The sequence below is a fragment of the Peromyscus eremicus genome, chromosome 4, assembly GCF_949786415.1.
Source record: "Peromyscus eremicus chromosome 4, PerEre_H2_v1, whole genome shotgun sequence".
Lineage (NCBI taxonomy): Eukaryota > Metazoa > Chordata > Mammalia > Rodentia > Cricetidae > Peromyscus > Peromyscus eremicus.
Window position 1 is genome coordinate 12569229 of NC_081419.1, and position 16268 is coordinate 12585496.

General features: G+C 49.5%; 1 long non-coding RNA gene across 1 annotated transcript; it reads left to right on the forward strand.

Annotated features, from left to right (window-relative positions):
• The first annotated feature begins 12553 nt into the window (after window positions 1-12553).
• Window positions 12554-13280, forward strand: LOC131908005 (uncharacterized). Its single transcript, XR_009378519.1, has 2 exons — window positions 12554-12655; window positions 13053-13280. It is a non-coding gene; the product is annotated as an uncharacterized LOC131908005 (long non-coding RNA).
• Window positions 13281-16268: the final 2988 nt, after the last annotated feature.

Consider the following 16268-nt stretch of genomic DNA (forward strand, 5'->3'; position numbering starts at 1 on the left):
TGGGGCTGTCCTCACCAGCCAGCTCTTCTGCCTACTACAGGGTCCCCACTTCCGAGCTGACCACAATTCATAAAAATCTCACTCTTTCTCTGGCCTTTGCTGAGGGCTTCCTCATGACCAGCAAGTGTGTGAGGGCCAACAAGTGGGCAGCCAGCAGGTGGCTTATAAGCTCTGGGGCTAGGAAAGCATGGGAGGCCTTTTGGGGTCTCCTCCCACTGTTTACTTGCTGATGGCTTCCTTGCCTTGGTGGGGGGCAAATTCCAGAGAAGAAAGACCCAGATGGTACAAGTGACAGAGACCTTTCCCCTGACTCCTGTTTGAATGAGAATGCCAAACATAGTCATGGGATCAAGGTAAGCTGTGCTCAGAGCTGACCTCACTGGTGACCTCCATCTTCCTCCAGGTGGCCTGTGTGGCTGTCACAGCTACCATGCATCTTCTCTTTCTGGTTGCCTTCTCCTGGATGCTAATGGAGGGACTACTGCTATGGAGCAAGGTGGTAGCTGTGAGTCTGTGCCCGGGCCCCAGGCTGAGGTTGTACTACGCTGCAGGCTGGGGTGAGGACCCCTTGTTCTTTTCTCCATTGCTGCTCAACACTGCCTCACACCTGGGCCTATCCCGAGCCCATCAGTACCATTCAACATCCAACAGCACCTCAGCACTACCTAATACACAGTAGCCAGTACCACTGAACACCCAGCACTCATCATGACCGCAGACCTGTTCCACCCAGTACTTGTCTCTAACACTTGTCTTTGATGTGAGCTCAGTTTCCTCAGACTCTAGTTTCACCCAGCCTGTTTCTCTTAAGTTCCCCCCACCTCTAGTTCCTAATCTGAAACCAGCTAACACTGTGCCAATTGCTACCCCTCCTGCTCACTGGCTCCCAGTCTTGACTCTCTCTCTGTTGCAACCAATAGTATCAGGCCCCAGACCCCACACAACACTCTGCCCTGGTTCTTAAATTGACCCAGGAATCCCAAGGGACAATTGTGTGCTGGATCCTTGAAAGAAATGAGTGGTGGCATGGCCTAAGGCCATTTTCTCCTTCCTGTGGCCATTGTGGCCATCACCCTAACAATGCACCCCCATGACTTCTGGACTGCTGGCTCAGTGTGCACACAGATGCCATCTGGGCTTTTGTGGGGCCTGTGATGTTTGTGCTGACTGTGAGCTCGGAGGTGTGGGTGCCACAAGAGAGGGACATGTCGGGAAGAGGGAATTCCTCTTGTCCACTGGCACCCAACCTCCATGCCAACACCTGCATCCTGGTCCAGCACCCACCACCATGCACACATGCTGAACCCACAGCCTGGCCTGCAGCAGAAGATCAGGTTCCAGATGTGGTGAGGCTCAGCTGGGGGGCAGGATGAGGTTGGGGTGCAAGGCCAGCTGGCACCCCACATGAGCCTGGTTGAGTGTGAGCACAGTGAGTATGTGTTGGGATGTGTGGCCAAGCATAAGCCCATGTGAAACAGAGGAGTACATGTGTAGTCTTCCTTTTATGGCACTTATGCTTGGATATGCCATGCTGTAGGAGGCACTGTGTATGCCAGCCACTGTCCCAGGGCCTCACTGTCTGCAAAAGGTGCTGAAGGTTTGCTTGAGACAAGACAGGTGGACTCCCCAAGTCAGGATATCTGCAGTTCGGGATCTGAGTAGTAAGGATTCAGTAAAGATTCAGGTCTCCAGCTCCACCAAGAACCCTTCCCACTCCCCAGCACCATGACCTCTGGAGCATGATGGGGTGACCTTCTTCCTATAGCTTTGCCTCCTCTGTTCCCTTCTTCACTTGAGCCATCCCCACCACAGCAGAACCACTCGACCAGAAAGTCCTTGAGAAAACAGGGAGCCCAGGCTCCTGGAGAGGGGGTGCAGAGCCTTCTTGGCTCATGCACCCCATACCCTTGCACAGTTCTGGGCAGCTGCCCTCATTTTTGCAAACTAGGCTTGGGATGAAATCTCATCTCCCAGTACCACCACCCCTACTAGAAGGGAGTAAGGTCCATGCAAGGGCTTTGCAAAATGTTCTTACAGTCTGCAGCTGCAGACCCTCTTTCTGGGTGCTCCTCCATCCATCAGACACAAGGGAGCATACTGGCCTCTCAGCTCTGCCTCCTTTCCCCACAGGGCCATGGTGAAGCTGGTGTTGGCCCTGCTACCTGTCCTGGGCCTGACTTGGCTGGTTGGCCTCCTAGTGCATCTTAGCCCAACCTGGGCCTCTGCTACTGTGGGCCTCAATTCCTTCCAGGTATTTCTAGGCCCTGGCCATGTAGAATGGGGCTTTGGCACACTGCAACTCAGGGTGTGCGGTTTGCCAGAACTAAACAAGGGGTGAGCCTCCATCACAGAAAGTATCCAACAGCAAAGTGGGGTGTTCTACAAAGAGGGGATAAGTGTGGCATGGCAAATGGTGTCCTTATGTCCACAGTGGGACATGACAGAGGACTTTTAGTTCACTGAACAGTTGAAGAGGCTGTGGCCTTCCAAGGGGATGGTCAAGGGTCATGGTATCTGGGCCACTTCAAGGATCACCAGGAGGTCTCAATTATTAAAAAAACAGCCTTAAGCCGGGTGGTGGTGGCGGCGGCGGCGGCGGCGGCGGCGGCGGCGGCGGCGGCGGCGGCGCACGCCTTTAATCCCAGCACTCGGGAGGCAGAGGCAGGCGGATCTCTGTGAGTTCGAGGCCAGCCTGGTCTCCAAAGCGAGTTCCAGGAAAGGCGCAAAGCTACACAGAGAAACCCTGTCTCGAAAAACCAAAAAAAAAAAAAAAAAAAAAAAAAAAAAAAAAAAAAAACAGCCTTAATAATATTCTTCCCAGGAGCCCAGAAGAGAATTATTTTTAATTATTATTTTTAATTACTATTTTTGGGAAACTAATCTAAATACACCAAGCTCTTTGTCCGTCTACTTTATTCCTCTGGGATAAAATCCCATCTACCCAGGTTCAGTTCTGTTCTCGTGCCTAGCTCCTTTCTTGCCTCATTTCTCTCTCCCTTTATCTGCTGTCCCCTCTAAGTTCTATCTTAATTCTCTCATCTTTTTTTGTTTGTTTGTTTTTTGTTTTTCGAGACAGGGTTTCTCTGTGTAGCTTTGTGCCTTTCCTGGAACTCACTCTGTAGACCAGGCTGGCCTCGAAATCACAGAGATCCACCTCCCGAGTGCTGGGATTAAAGGCATGTGCCACCACCGCCCGGCAATTATTTTATCTTAATTCTGCTTCATCTAGGTCCTTCTCATCTTGTTCTTCCCCATCTGGCTCTTCCTCATCTTCTATCTCGTCCTCAAATTCTCTCTGGTCAAAATCCTCCTTATACCTTTCAGTCCTTCATCCTCAAGTTCTCTAGGGTATTCAGTTATAAACCCAAGCAATAGAAATCCTCCCCCTCCAGCCAGGTCACCAGACTTGAATTCTTACAGGGTCACAAAGGCAGGTAAGTATTTTCCTCAGTCAGTGACTGTCAGGCTTTCTTTTACAACCCAAAAAGGGAGTGGTTAAAGGAGGAGGTCAACTGAGAGCTAATATCAAAAGGGGATTTATGTGCTCAGTCTACATTCCTAGAAATGGTTAGGTAAGAAGTTAGGAGTCTATAATGTTAGTAAGGCTGTATAAGAAAGGAGGGTCTCAGCTTGCACAAGAAATAAAGCTTGACCTAGGAGACAGGCGTTGTTTCCACAAGGGTGTTACCTTAGTTTAGGAGATCGTTTGGCCTTGGATGCTTGATAGGTATTTTAGATAAATACACTGTTAGGAGTTCTTGGAAGTATACATAGCTTACAAGAAAATCACTGTAGGAACCAGCTAATATATATACAAAAGCTAAAATATCACCAAGACTTCTTAAGCCATGGCTTGACCTTTGGAAAAGTCCTTGACTTTTCCAAGTAGTAGCTTTTGTGATAGTAGCTGAATTCCACTACATTTTCCTGTGGCTTGCAGCAAGGAGGCCCTCGCTTTAGGTATCCCTAGGCCACTGCCAAGTTGGCTCAGGCCACCCTGTGTATGATGACAAAGGTTCGGGGAAGGGTTCAGTGAGGAGGTGATACTTAAGTCACACAATAAAGCCACTATGGCTTGGTGGCAGCAAACCTGAATGTCCCTGTCTACAGGATTTACAGACCTGTTGGGGACCCAGACAGGGACAGATGGTGCCAGCCTGGGGGCTAGGTGGTAAGAGGATGACAGCCCAAAGGAGTGGTCCTTGGCACTGCTGCCCTGTCCCTTGGGGGACTGTCCCCCATGTCAGCTCTCCCTACCCCTACTCCCTCTCAGGGCCAAAAATAATAACAGGGCAAGGCTGAACAAAGGTATGCTCCCAAATCAGGGGTAGAATCTGTCTAGGGCCCAGCATCCTCAGAGTAGCAAGACTCCCTCAGAGATGAGGGCTGAGGCTGTAAGTCCTGCTCCTGATACTTGTGAGATTGCTCAGGCCCAGTTCACAGTTTTATCTCAAAACAAACTCATAGATTGGGAAACTGAGGACTTGCACAGTTATCTACTTGCCCAAGGCCTCAAAGCGGCCTGATATAGACCAGGCTGGCTTTGAACTCACAGAGACCCACCTGCTTCTGCCTCCTGAGTGATGGGATTAAAGGTGTGTGCCATCACTGCTTGGCCTGTATCTGGATTCTTAGTCTCTTGGGTAGTCAGCTTTGACTGCAGACAGGTCCTCGGGAAGGGAGCCCTGACCACTACTCATCCATTCAAGTCACAGCCAGGTCACCTACCATGATGTGAGGTGCTGGGGATACAGCAGGAAAAAAGTCCCATTGAAGGTGACAATCTGGAAAGTAGAGGCTGACCATGACCCAGATAAAGGATGGCACAGTGGTGAGGGGACAAGGCAGGGACAGGAAAAGTCCTGTCCCATATTATCTTTCCCCCTGGACCTGGGAGACTTGACCATTCTCTGCTAGATTAGTATGGAAAAAAGAAAGGACTTCCTAGGGAGATGGCTTAGTAGGTGAAGAACTTGTCATTCAAGGATGAGGACCTGAGTTCTGCTCTCTAGCACTCACATAAAAATCTGGGTACAGCAGCATGTACCTCTGACCCTAGCTCTGAGAAGGCAGAGACAAGAGAGTCCTTGGACCTTGCTAGCCAGCCAGACTAGCTGAATGAGTGAGCCGCAGGTCCAGAGAGACCTTGTCTCAAAAGGTAAAATGGATAGCAATTGAGTTTGAGACCTAACATTGACCTGTGACCACCACATGCATGCATATACATGTGCTTACACACCTGCAGAAACACATGTGCACACCCACACACACATGTGCATACCAGAGGGTGGGGCAAGAAGAAAGGGGTTTGCTTCGGGAGAAAAGGGCCCCACCAAGGCAGACCCTGCAATGATAGAGCAAACGTGGTCCCTAGGACCCTGCTGGCTTAAATGCAGGGTACTGGGTGCTGTGTCTCCTTTCCTGACATAGCTCAGGGTCCCCAGTACTCAGAGACTCTATCCCAGCTCTGCCCCATGTGTCTGAGTATCCCTGGGGAGGTTTCTCTAGCTTAACACAGAACAGGAAGGTGACGAAAGCTTGTTGTCATGGTGATTACTTCAGCATGCTGCCACTGCCCCTTCATGACCAGGATTGCTCCCCAGGCCTGCTGGAAGGGGGCACTCAGGTCAGAGGTGCAAGCAGTGGAAACCCTAGACTCCCCCTCCCCCTCCGACCTTTCACCTAACCTGTGGCTTCTTTTGTTTCTGAACTTTCTCTGATTCTTTTCTGTCTCTCAGGCTGTCAATGTTTTCTTTCTCTCCCCTCCCATCTGTTGATATTTTTTTCTGGCATTGCTATGATTGTCCTCATCCTCTAAGCTCTCTCTTCTCCCAGTCTCTGGCTTCTTCTCTGCCTCTGTTCCTGGTTCCTGTGGGCATGGTGCTATAAGACACATCCCTGACTCATTCCAGGCTGTGTCCTTGGGGTCTGAATCCCCTGTGACTTCCCCAGGCTTGGCTTTCCTTTTCTCCTCTCTTTTCCATCACACCTCCCATCTCTCTGTGTCTCTCTTCCTTCCCTACACCTGCAGCCCAGCCTTTCTGTCTTGGGCACAAATTGGGCAGTACAGTGATGAGGGCCAGAGAGACCAGAATAAGCCCAGCCTCACTTGTTCTTCAGAGGTGATTTTGTTTCCTTCTGACCCACAATGTCTGGTTTTGTGGCAGGAGAGCAATGTCTCACTTCTGTAACCAGCTGTAGCTCACATCTACCCTGGTAGACCCATCTAATGAGGACTGAAGTCCTCCATGCCTTAAGGAACCTTCTGGTGGTCCAACTGAGATAACCTTTACAAAGCGCTGAATACAAGCTTTAATGATGCACACTAAAGCTTTATGAATGGAGACTCATTTGCTCATTCATTCATTCATTCATTCATTCATACTTCACAGATCCTCCACCCCCAGGGCAGTGCTGGTTCACACCACAGAGAACGCTTGTGTGTAGTTGGAAATTTTCCTGTGTCCTGCCCAGTCCTGCAGCCACTCAGACCCAAATAAACACACAGAGACTTATATTATTTTCAAATTATGGCCATGGCAGGCTTCTTGCTAGCTAGCTCTTATATCTTAAATTAACCCATTTCTATAAATCTATACCTCGCCATGTGGCTTGTGGCTTACCGGTACTTAACATCTTGCTTCTCCTGGCGGCAGCTAGCAGCATCTGCCCCATTCTCCTTTCTTCTCCTCTCTCAGATTTTCCTGCCTGGCTCCATTCTGCCCTGCCATAGGCCAATGCAGCTTTATTTATCAATCAGAGCAACACGTATTCACAGCATACAGAAAGACATCCCACAGCATTTCCTCTTTTCTGTCTAATCAAAAAGGAAGGTTTTAACTTTAACGCAGTAATATTACATATAATAAAATAGTTACCAAGCAAAAATTACAGTTACAATATTTAATCTATTTTTATTGGCAAAATTAAAGAAAATATTCTATCTATCCTATATTTGTGAGTCAAAGGTTTCATATCTAATTTATCTTTTATCATGACTAAGGAAAACTATAGTTATAACTATCTAGTCTCTATTAAAGATCTCAGAAGGATATAATATTACCTAAGTAAACAGGAAGAGCATTGTAAGCAACTTCCAAAAATCTAGAATGACAGAGATAGCTGGCTGCCTGGACAGTCACCCAAAATTCCTCTGTAACACTGGGGCATCCATCTTCAGCCTATATAAGGCTAGAGTTTCTCAGTTGCTTCTCCCTGTGTCCTGCAGAATGTCTGGCAGTCTCCTCTGCGAAGCAGAAATCTGAAGGACCATTTCACCTTGTTTTGGCAAATTCAGTGGTCATTTTTCCATGTGTCCTGCATGTCCAGTTGACACAACATTTTGTCAAGCAGTCCAGGCAAGAACAGTTTCTTGCCCAAATGGCTAACTTTTGCCAAGAAGAAGATAAACTCCATAGGAAGTATCTTTGATGTCCATCATCTTCCTTGAAATGATTGGTGCTGTCTCAATGTTCAGAAAAGTTTAAGTTCTTAAAACATTTTAAATGCTGTATTCTGTAAGTCTGTGAAGTGTTTGAAGATTATCCACCTAATTGAAATATATCTATGTATACCTAGAAAACATAACATGACTATAAGTGTGATTATCATAGATGACTATTAACCTGTATTTCTTAATTATACATTACAATTTTAAATGAGTTGCATAAACATAATACCTTAAACAAGAGTAGAAATATATATATAGTATAACAGCCAGGCGGTGGTGGTGCACGCCTTTAATCCCAGCACCTGTGGGGCAGAGTCAGGAGGATCTCTGTGAGTTTGAGGCCAGCCTGGTCTACAGAGTAAGATCCAGGACAGGCACCAAAACTACAGAGAAACCCTGTCTTAAAAAAACAAAACAACAACAACAACAACAAATATATATATATAATAACAAAATTAACTTTAAATTTGTATCAATAACTAAAATCCATAGCAATGTAAAACATTTTAAATGAGTTGCTACTCTCTATCCTATCACATCTATATCCCCTTTTCTTTTTTCTTTTCTTTTCTTTTCTTTTTTTTTTTTTTGTTTTTTGAGACAGGGTTTCTCTGTGTAGCTTTGCGCCTCTCCTGGAACTCACTTGGTAGCCCAGGCTGGCCTTGAACTCACAGAGATCTGCCTGCCTCTGCCTCCCAAGCGCTGGGATTAAAGGCGTGCGCCACCACTGCCCTGCGGGCACTGGCAATCTTATAGGGGTCCTGAGAAAATTAAGAATTATGGTCAAGTCCTGACTGTAGTAGTCTGTGAGGCTGCATTGTCTCAGCCAGTTGTTTTGAAGCTGTTTTGGATGTTGGATCATCTGGGCCAGGGCTGTCATTAGAGAACTTTAAGGGGGTCATGGTTGATCAAACCAATTAGCCTGGAAGCAACCCACAGGTTCTCATCTTCTGTGGGAACAAAAGCAGAACCTCTTTTTCAAATCAGTGTATCCTTAGACATAAATTTTGAAGTCAAGATATCTTTAAAATATATATTTTGGTTTAATTCAGCAGCCTTTACAATCAAATATCTTTCTGCAGTTAAAAATCCCAAAGACAATTTAATCTAGACTCTGTGTGATTTCCATCTTTTTGTTGTTGTTGTTGTTGTTTTTCGAGACAGGGTTTCTCTGTGTAGTTTTGCACCTTTCCTGGAACTCACTTGGTAGTCCAGGCTGGCCTTGAACTCACAGAGATCCACCTGGCTCTGCCTCCTGAGTGCTGGGATTAAAGACGTGAGCCACCACCGCCCGGCGTGATTTCCATCTTTATGTGGCTTATTTTTATATTACTTTTACTGAGTTTTTAAAGACTTTATTTTTAAAAACTATCTCTTTATATAACTGCATATATTCATTTTTCTCTTTCTTCCAAGCCTATGTGCATTTTTACACACGATGTAAACTGTTTAGAGTTTTATTCCATCTGAATCTGTCTTATTGTGAATCTATAATTCTTCTCTGACCAAGAGAGATTTTAAACTGCTAAACTGCGTGTTTAGGACTGAGGAAGTAGCCTTGGCTGCTGACTCCACCCATTTCAGCTTTTCAACATGGTGGACGTAATTCACCTCCAGGTCTGGAAGCCATGTTCTCCTCTGACTCTGGGAGGCAGTGGGTCCATGCCTCCATCCAGCAGCGTGTAGCCCAGAAACCTTTTTTTTTTTTTTTTTTTTTTTGTCTGTACTAGCAAAAGCTAAATCCACCATGCAGCATACTGCATAGCTTGGAGATGCTGCCTCTGTGTACCATAGTGGGAATCTGCCATGTTGCAGGTCAAGCCCACATGCCGCTGTGAAGCCCGTCATACTGTAGCTCATGGCTTGCCTAAGAGACACAACTAGGAAGCTGTTTTTAGAATCTTTTTTAAAATTTTTCTCAGGTTTTAGGTGGAAACTCTTGCTCCATGTTGGGCAGCCAAATGTAGCTGGAAGTTTTCTTATGTCCTGCCCAGTCCTGCATCTGCTCAGACCCAAATAAACACACAGAGACTTATACTATTTACAAACTGTATGGCTATGGCCTATGACTCAAGCTTCTTGCTAGCTAGCTCTTTTAACTAAACTCAGCCCATTTTTATTAATCTATATGTCACCACGTGTTCTGTAGTGTTACCTGTGTGCCATTACATCCTGCTCTCTGGACAGCAGGATGGCATCTCTTCCACCTCTGCTTTTCTTCCTGTCTTTCTTGGATTTTCTCGCCTGGCTCCATCCTGCCCTACCATAGTCTAATATAGCTTTATTTATCAACCAATCAGAGCAACACATATTCACAGCATACAGAAAGGCATCCCACAGCACTTGTGCCCATCTTGCCCATTTTGCACCATCCACCCACAGTGTGGTGCCACCAAGGCCAAAAGACCAAAGGACAACCAAGGCAGTGTGGGAACAGAGGGATCACTTATGGGGAAAGACTGACTCTCAGCTAAGGTGTGAAAGTTATATGCAGAGGGGGTCATTGTGTGACCCAGAGGAATGGGCAACATAAGGAGGGCTGGTGAGAAATGGGGCAGGAGGGGACATGGAGACTAGACAGTTCCGGACTCTAAAGCTGCTATAGGGAACTCCAATTTTATTGTAGGGGTCAGGTAGTTCAGAAAGATGCTTTTGTTTGGTGGGGAGGAATATGAAAAGGAAATGCATGAGGAAGGAAGTGCAGGGGCCACAGAAGGGTCAAGCTGGCTCTGGGGGTTAGTGATCTGTCTTTGGGGTTAAAGGTGGTGGTGTCAACTCAGTTGTGTCTGGCAACCAGGGACCTGAGGGCTGGAAGACCTAGGAGTTCAATGTTCTCTGGTCTTGGCCTCAGGCTTGAACAGGTAGCACCTTTTCTATTGCCACATGATCTCTGAGTAAGTCCTGGGCTCCAAGTCTGACCTATTGGACCACACTATCTTGGCTCTCTGTTCATCAGTGGGGCCACATGAGACCCAAATATGGTGGCACTTTGTGGTTGGCAAGCTCTGTCCTTACCCTGAGTATTGAGCCCTTCACACTCAGTCCCTGAAGGAGGTGAGAGACTAGGCCTCTCTACAGTGATATTTTATTTGTGCTGAAATGTGATTTTGTCTGTTAATAAAGTTGCCTGGAGATCAGAGCTAAGAGCAAGCCATTTAGCAGAAGTCCAGCGGTGGTGGCACACGCCCTATGATCACATGGCAGGCAGAATCTCTGTGTTCAAGGACATGGTCAAGCAGCAACCCAAACCTTTAATCTCAGTACGAACCACAGAGACCTGGAGGTCTGTATAGACAGGCAGTGATGAGGAAGTCATGTGGTTGGGTTTACAGCCAATGAGAAGGCAGAACAGAAAGGTAATAAAAAGACAGGAGACAGGAAGAAGGTCTCTCTCTCAGGGGAAGGACAGCAGTGAGTGGTAAGATAAGGTGGTCTTAGCTCTTGGCTACTGCTTTTAATTCTTTATTTGGCTTTGTGTTTCTTATTTAATAAGACCGTTTAGAATTACATCTACACCCCTATGCAGAGGCACAGGGCAAAACATTTAGCTTTGGATCTTCAGGAAGGTGACTTCTCCGCTCCTGTGGTGCTACAGACCAAAGGGCTAGAGGAGGTCAGGGCAGGCTTTGATTCCTTCCTGTCTCTCGCTGTCCCTCAGTGTCTCTACTGTGGTCCTGGGCCCTTGATCCAAGCAAAGTGGGAGGCCAGGCCACAGAGTGGATAGGGGTTCCTTAGTGACATGAGGTCTGTCTTCGGGGCCCATACATCCTCCTTGTCTGTGCTGCTTACAATGGGTGGGTACAATGAGTGGGCCATTGGAAAGAAACCAAGGGAGCATGGAAAGTTCTGAATGGATGTTTAGGGTGTCTGATAATGGGGGCCTAATGAGGGAAAACACATTTCCTGTCTTAGCCTGTGCACAATTCTTCAACCTAAGTATTTCCCCCTACTAGGGACCCATGAGCTCAGGATCCTCACAGCTTTCTCTTCCATTACAGAACCCAGGAGACCAGTAAGGCTGGAACAAGGGACCAGCTAGTGTGATGGGTAGGGTTGGGAACACAGCTAAGGCTAGGGCAGGGTAGGTGGGGACCGGCCCCAGGGACCTTGTCCTCAGCACTGGAAAGCTAGAGCCTGCAGGCTAGCAGACCTAAAAGCCAAGGCCTCTTTGGGGAGGGGCAAGGAATCCCAGGGCAAAGGGAACCGGGAGAAAGAGCCAATCTACCCTGTTCTCTTTCTCAGGCTGCCGAACTGACAGGATTCAGGACTTCAGGTACAGCTCTTCCTGCGCAGACCCCGCCCCCACCACTCCTCACCGCGCTGCCCCAAGATGAAAGTGATTTGGAACAACCTTACTGGACCTCCCTGGGGAGAGAGAGAGAGAGAGACTAAGTGGGCAGAACCCTTTCTAGAGCTGGTGCTGGGCAGAGAGGCCATAACCAAGCAGCTCACTTGTCTCCCAGTCTCTGATCCCCTGGCCCAGCCTCCAGACACGACCCTGTGCGCCTGGGTCCTTAATGATGGGCTCCTACATTAAGAGCCCTTCCAAACCCCATGGCAAGTACTTTTTCCAACCTGGGGGTCAATAAGACATGTCAGGGGACCTGTGGGCAGATGGGCCAGGCAGGAGACACCATAGGCCCTACCCAGGTTTTGGGGTGGGGCTCAGCCACACTCTAGAGGACAGTGGAGACAACCAGTCACGGTCAGCCATGTTGACCCCGAGTCCACAGTCTCAGACCAGCACTGCCTAGCCTCAAACACTATACCCAGGACTGGAAGAGAGGCCTGCTTTCTGAACTCTTGCTGGGGCTAGCTCAGGGCCCAAGCCTAGGCCCTGCTGGCTTTGGTCTAGTAGCCAGGGGAGGAGGTCAACGCGTCTAAAGGAGCCACAAGTACGCAGCCAGTGGTGCAGCAGGCTCATCTGCACAGATGGGGCTAGTCATAGGGGTGTGGTCACAGACGTAGGCTTGAGGCTGACTCGGACGGTCCGCTTCTAGTCTGCTAAAAGGGGCAGGAGCGCCCCCTGCAGGCCGATTGTGGGGCGTACAGCCAGGCAGCATCAGAGCGCGTAGCCGCCCAGCACCCAACCGGCCCAGCCCCCTTCCACCCCGCCCCCTCCCACGGGCACAGCCGTCTGCGAGAACAAGAGCCACTGCAGCGCCTCTGTGCTCAAATGACAGCGCCTTTGTCTCTGCTGAATGGGTGCGTTGCTAGGGCTGCTCGTAGCAACCGAGCAGCTTCCACCTCGGCCCCACCCTCTGGACCCCAAGTCCGATGATCCCCATTTCTCGCCCCCCTTCCCCCGCTCCTCCCAGCCATGCACTCAGGCAGCCTGGAAAGGTGCGGGGGGAGGGGGGCAGGGAGCGACCGGGGGTGCGGGGGAACGGGAGCTGCTGGCTGTGCGTCCTTTCCGAAAGCTCTGGGGACTCCGGGGGGCATGCAGGTGTTCTTACGGTGTGGTGTAGAAACTGAGTCTCAGGGAGACTATGAGGGGCAGGCCGAGGTGGCAGGGTCTCCCCCAAGCCTCTGTTCTCAGACCCTGCCTAATCTTGGCCAGCCCTGGTAGCCCTGCCCAAAGAAAGGGTCACTTTCCTTACAGGGGTCTAACGGGCATGTGTAGGATTTTCGTCCCAGTCTTTGGCGAGCTCGATAGCCAGAGGACCTCAGCTCATCCTTGGAATCCAGACTGAATGGATCGCACAGCCGGCAGCCCCAAGTGAGAAAAGCAGTTTCAGGCCAGCTTGTCCAGTCCTTCTGTCTGTCTTGGTTCCTTCCATTTCCCAGATGCCCTCTGCAGTGTCTGGTAATAAACTAGGTGTTGAAGCTTCCTGACTGTGCTGCCTGGGGGTCGTCCTGGAGTGGGAGGGGTAGAGGCGCAGGGCTCTCTGGGAGGAAGAGGAGCCAGAGAAGCTGCCAGTTTGGCTTCGGGACTCTGCCTCGTCACCAGGGTTGGTAGTTCTAGTCAACACTTTAAAAAACATTTATTTTGCATGTGCATATGCCCGGGTGTCACCATGCAGGCTCTGGGGTTTGTGGCAAGTACTTTCAGCCCCTGCCTGAGTCACCTTCTCTGCCCAGCAGTTGGCGTGTTGCGCATCTGCATTGTCCCTGACCTGGGCTATGTGTCCTCACTTTGCCTGCAGACTGCCTTCATCCTAACTCTGCTGGCAGCCTAAGTGCATAGGCAGTGGGTGTGGGCCCCAAACACCTAGGTAGTGTTTCCTGGAGGTGCCAAGCACCACTGCTCCCAGGTAGCTGCGATCCCCTTGTGAGTGGGTAAATGACTGTCTTGCTGAGGAGGAGCCTACCTGGAAGTGAAAAAGGAAGCAAGCCAGGGCACCTACCACTGGGAAGCCACCAGCCAGGTCCTCATCTCTTTGAGAGTAGGCTGGGTTTCAGGGCCAGGGGAAGCAGAGATGTGTTGGGGTCAACATCAGGCCTGGTGTTGGGGAGGCACAAGAAAGGGGCCAGAAAACAAAGGGCCCAGACTGGGGCTTTGTGCTCAAAGGTCGCCAACACCATCCAGCCTGCCTCCCTGGGGCTACAGAGCTGGGTGGGGGTGTGCATGGGGCAAGGGAGAGGGAAGGATGAGTGAGAAACCCTCAAGAGCCAGTGAGGCACAGACAATGCCAGGGGCCTTGGTGGCTTCCTCTCTGAACCCTATGTGGTTTGCACCCGGGACACAGCTTCTGAGGAACATTGGCTCACCTACAAAACTCCAGGTGTCCAGGCATTTCTTTCTGGGGACCTAGGGTGTGGAAGATCTGTCATTTGCAGAATAAGGAACAGCAGGCTCTCTCAGAAGACCTGTGATACAGTCCTATACGAGTTTGGGGCATGCCATTCACCCTGCATGTCCATGTCCCTGACATGCCCAAGGAATGTCAGTTGTGACCAGAGACATGTAGGGCTGTAGGCACAGAGGAACTTGTGTTCAAGGCATTGAAGGCTCTGGGTGAGAGGCCAGGGATTCACAAGAGAGAAGGCAGCAGAGTCCCTGCCATTCACTGGGAAGACAGGCAGAAGCCCAGGAGGATGAAAGGCTGAGCCAGTTGGCCACTTTTTCTGGAGCAGGGGCCCTGCTAAGTATCAGCAGAATGCATGCTCAGCCCTGGCAGAACCCACTGCCTGTGGCAAAACGAGGAGGGGCATGCAAGGAGGTAGAAGGGACTGGGTCCAAGGTGGCACAAAACCATCCACATTTCCATGCACTATGAACTCCTTTCCTTGCAGCAGGCCCTTGTTCCAATCATAAAGGTTTGGGGATCAGGGGACAAGACTGAAGGGTCCTTTCCAGTCCCTTCGTCCTGCACCTCTCTTCCTCCCCCATCCCCTCTACGTTCCAGCCAAACAGAGTCAGCTGGCATCCCCTTCTTCCTTTAATTGTCAGGCTGTTCTTTCTGCCTGGACTGCCCTTGTTTCTATCAAGCTGGTGAATTCCTAGACACCCTTCAAAACCCAATTTGAATGACCCTTCAGCCATGAAGCCTTCTCGTGTGAGTCAAACCAATGACTTTCTTATCTCTGGCTCAATTACACAAGGGATCACATCCCATAATCTGGTTAAGAAAGTCTTCTTTAAGCCTGGACACTGCCCTGGGGCAGGCACGAAGCAGGAAAGGAACATCTTTTCTGCCGCCTCCCTCTAGAGGAGGTACATTTTTCTAGTTGTTTTGGAGACCCTGGGTGGACCAAGTGTGGTCCTAGATTAATCCAGTTGGTTACAGTGGGTGGGAAAGTGGAAGTCTGCGCAATGACTGGGCTCCTAAGCTGTGTGAATGAGGGGAAACTGACTGACGACGCAGGTGTTGGCCAAGCTCACTGCTGCCACCTAGTGGATGGGAGGGCGAGGACTCATCAGCAAGAGTGGGGACGGGGCAGAGAAGAAAGAGAGAACCCAGGCTGGAATCTGGTTCCCCACACTGTTGGAGAAGAGCTCTCCTGAATTACACCCCGATGGAATTACTGCAAGGACAGGGAACTTGGGGAGGGCATATGTGAGGTGTCCGTGGAATGAGTGCTCTTTCAATATGGGGGCAGAACCGGCATGGCAGGGTGGAGCTGAGTTGAGACCCCAGAGAGTCACAGCATCTTCCAAGCCTTGTGTACCCTGGGGTCCTAGGTGCAGGCTGAGGCCCAAAGCCCAGGAGAGCCTGCTCTCTCTACACCCTGGGCTCTCCAACCTATCTTCCACCTCATTTAAAAAAATAATTTCAATGAGTATAGTATGTATGTATTCATATATATATTCAATATATTTAGATCATATCCACCTCCCACTGCCCAGTTCCTAGGGCTCCCTCCACATTCCCCTCCCAGCTCTATCCTAATTCTTATAACCCACTGAGTCCATTTAGTGAAGCCTGTATGTGTACGGACGCAGGGCCCTCCACTAGAGCACTGGAGTATGGTAGCCTCCTAGGAGTCACACCCTGAAGAAATCTGACTCTCCTTCCCCCCAGAAAGTGGGGGGAAACCTGGACAGCCAGGAGTGGAGGGTTTGTGAGTTCATCCCCCATCCATGTTGGACCATTGGCTGGCTTGATCTTGGGCAAGTCTTAACTGTGTGTGTGTGTGTGTGTGTGTGTGTGTGTGTGTGTGCGTGTGTGTGTGTTAACATACATGCACACAGGCCAGAGGACAGCTTATGGGAGTCAGTTCTCTCCTTGTCTATGTGTATTCCGGAGACTGAACTCAAGTCATTTGGCCTGTCAAGCACCTTTACCTTCTGAGCCATTTCAAAAACCCCTCCCCAGAAGTTTGAGCTGAACACCATTTTGACAGTGGGCAGACCATCACCACCTCCCAGAACCTG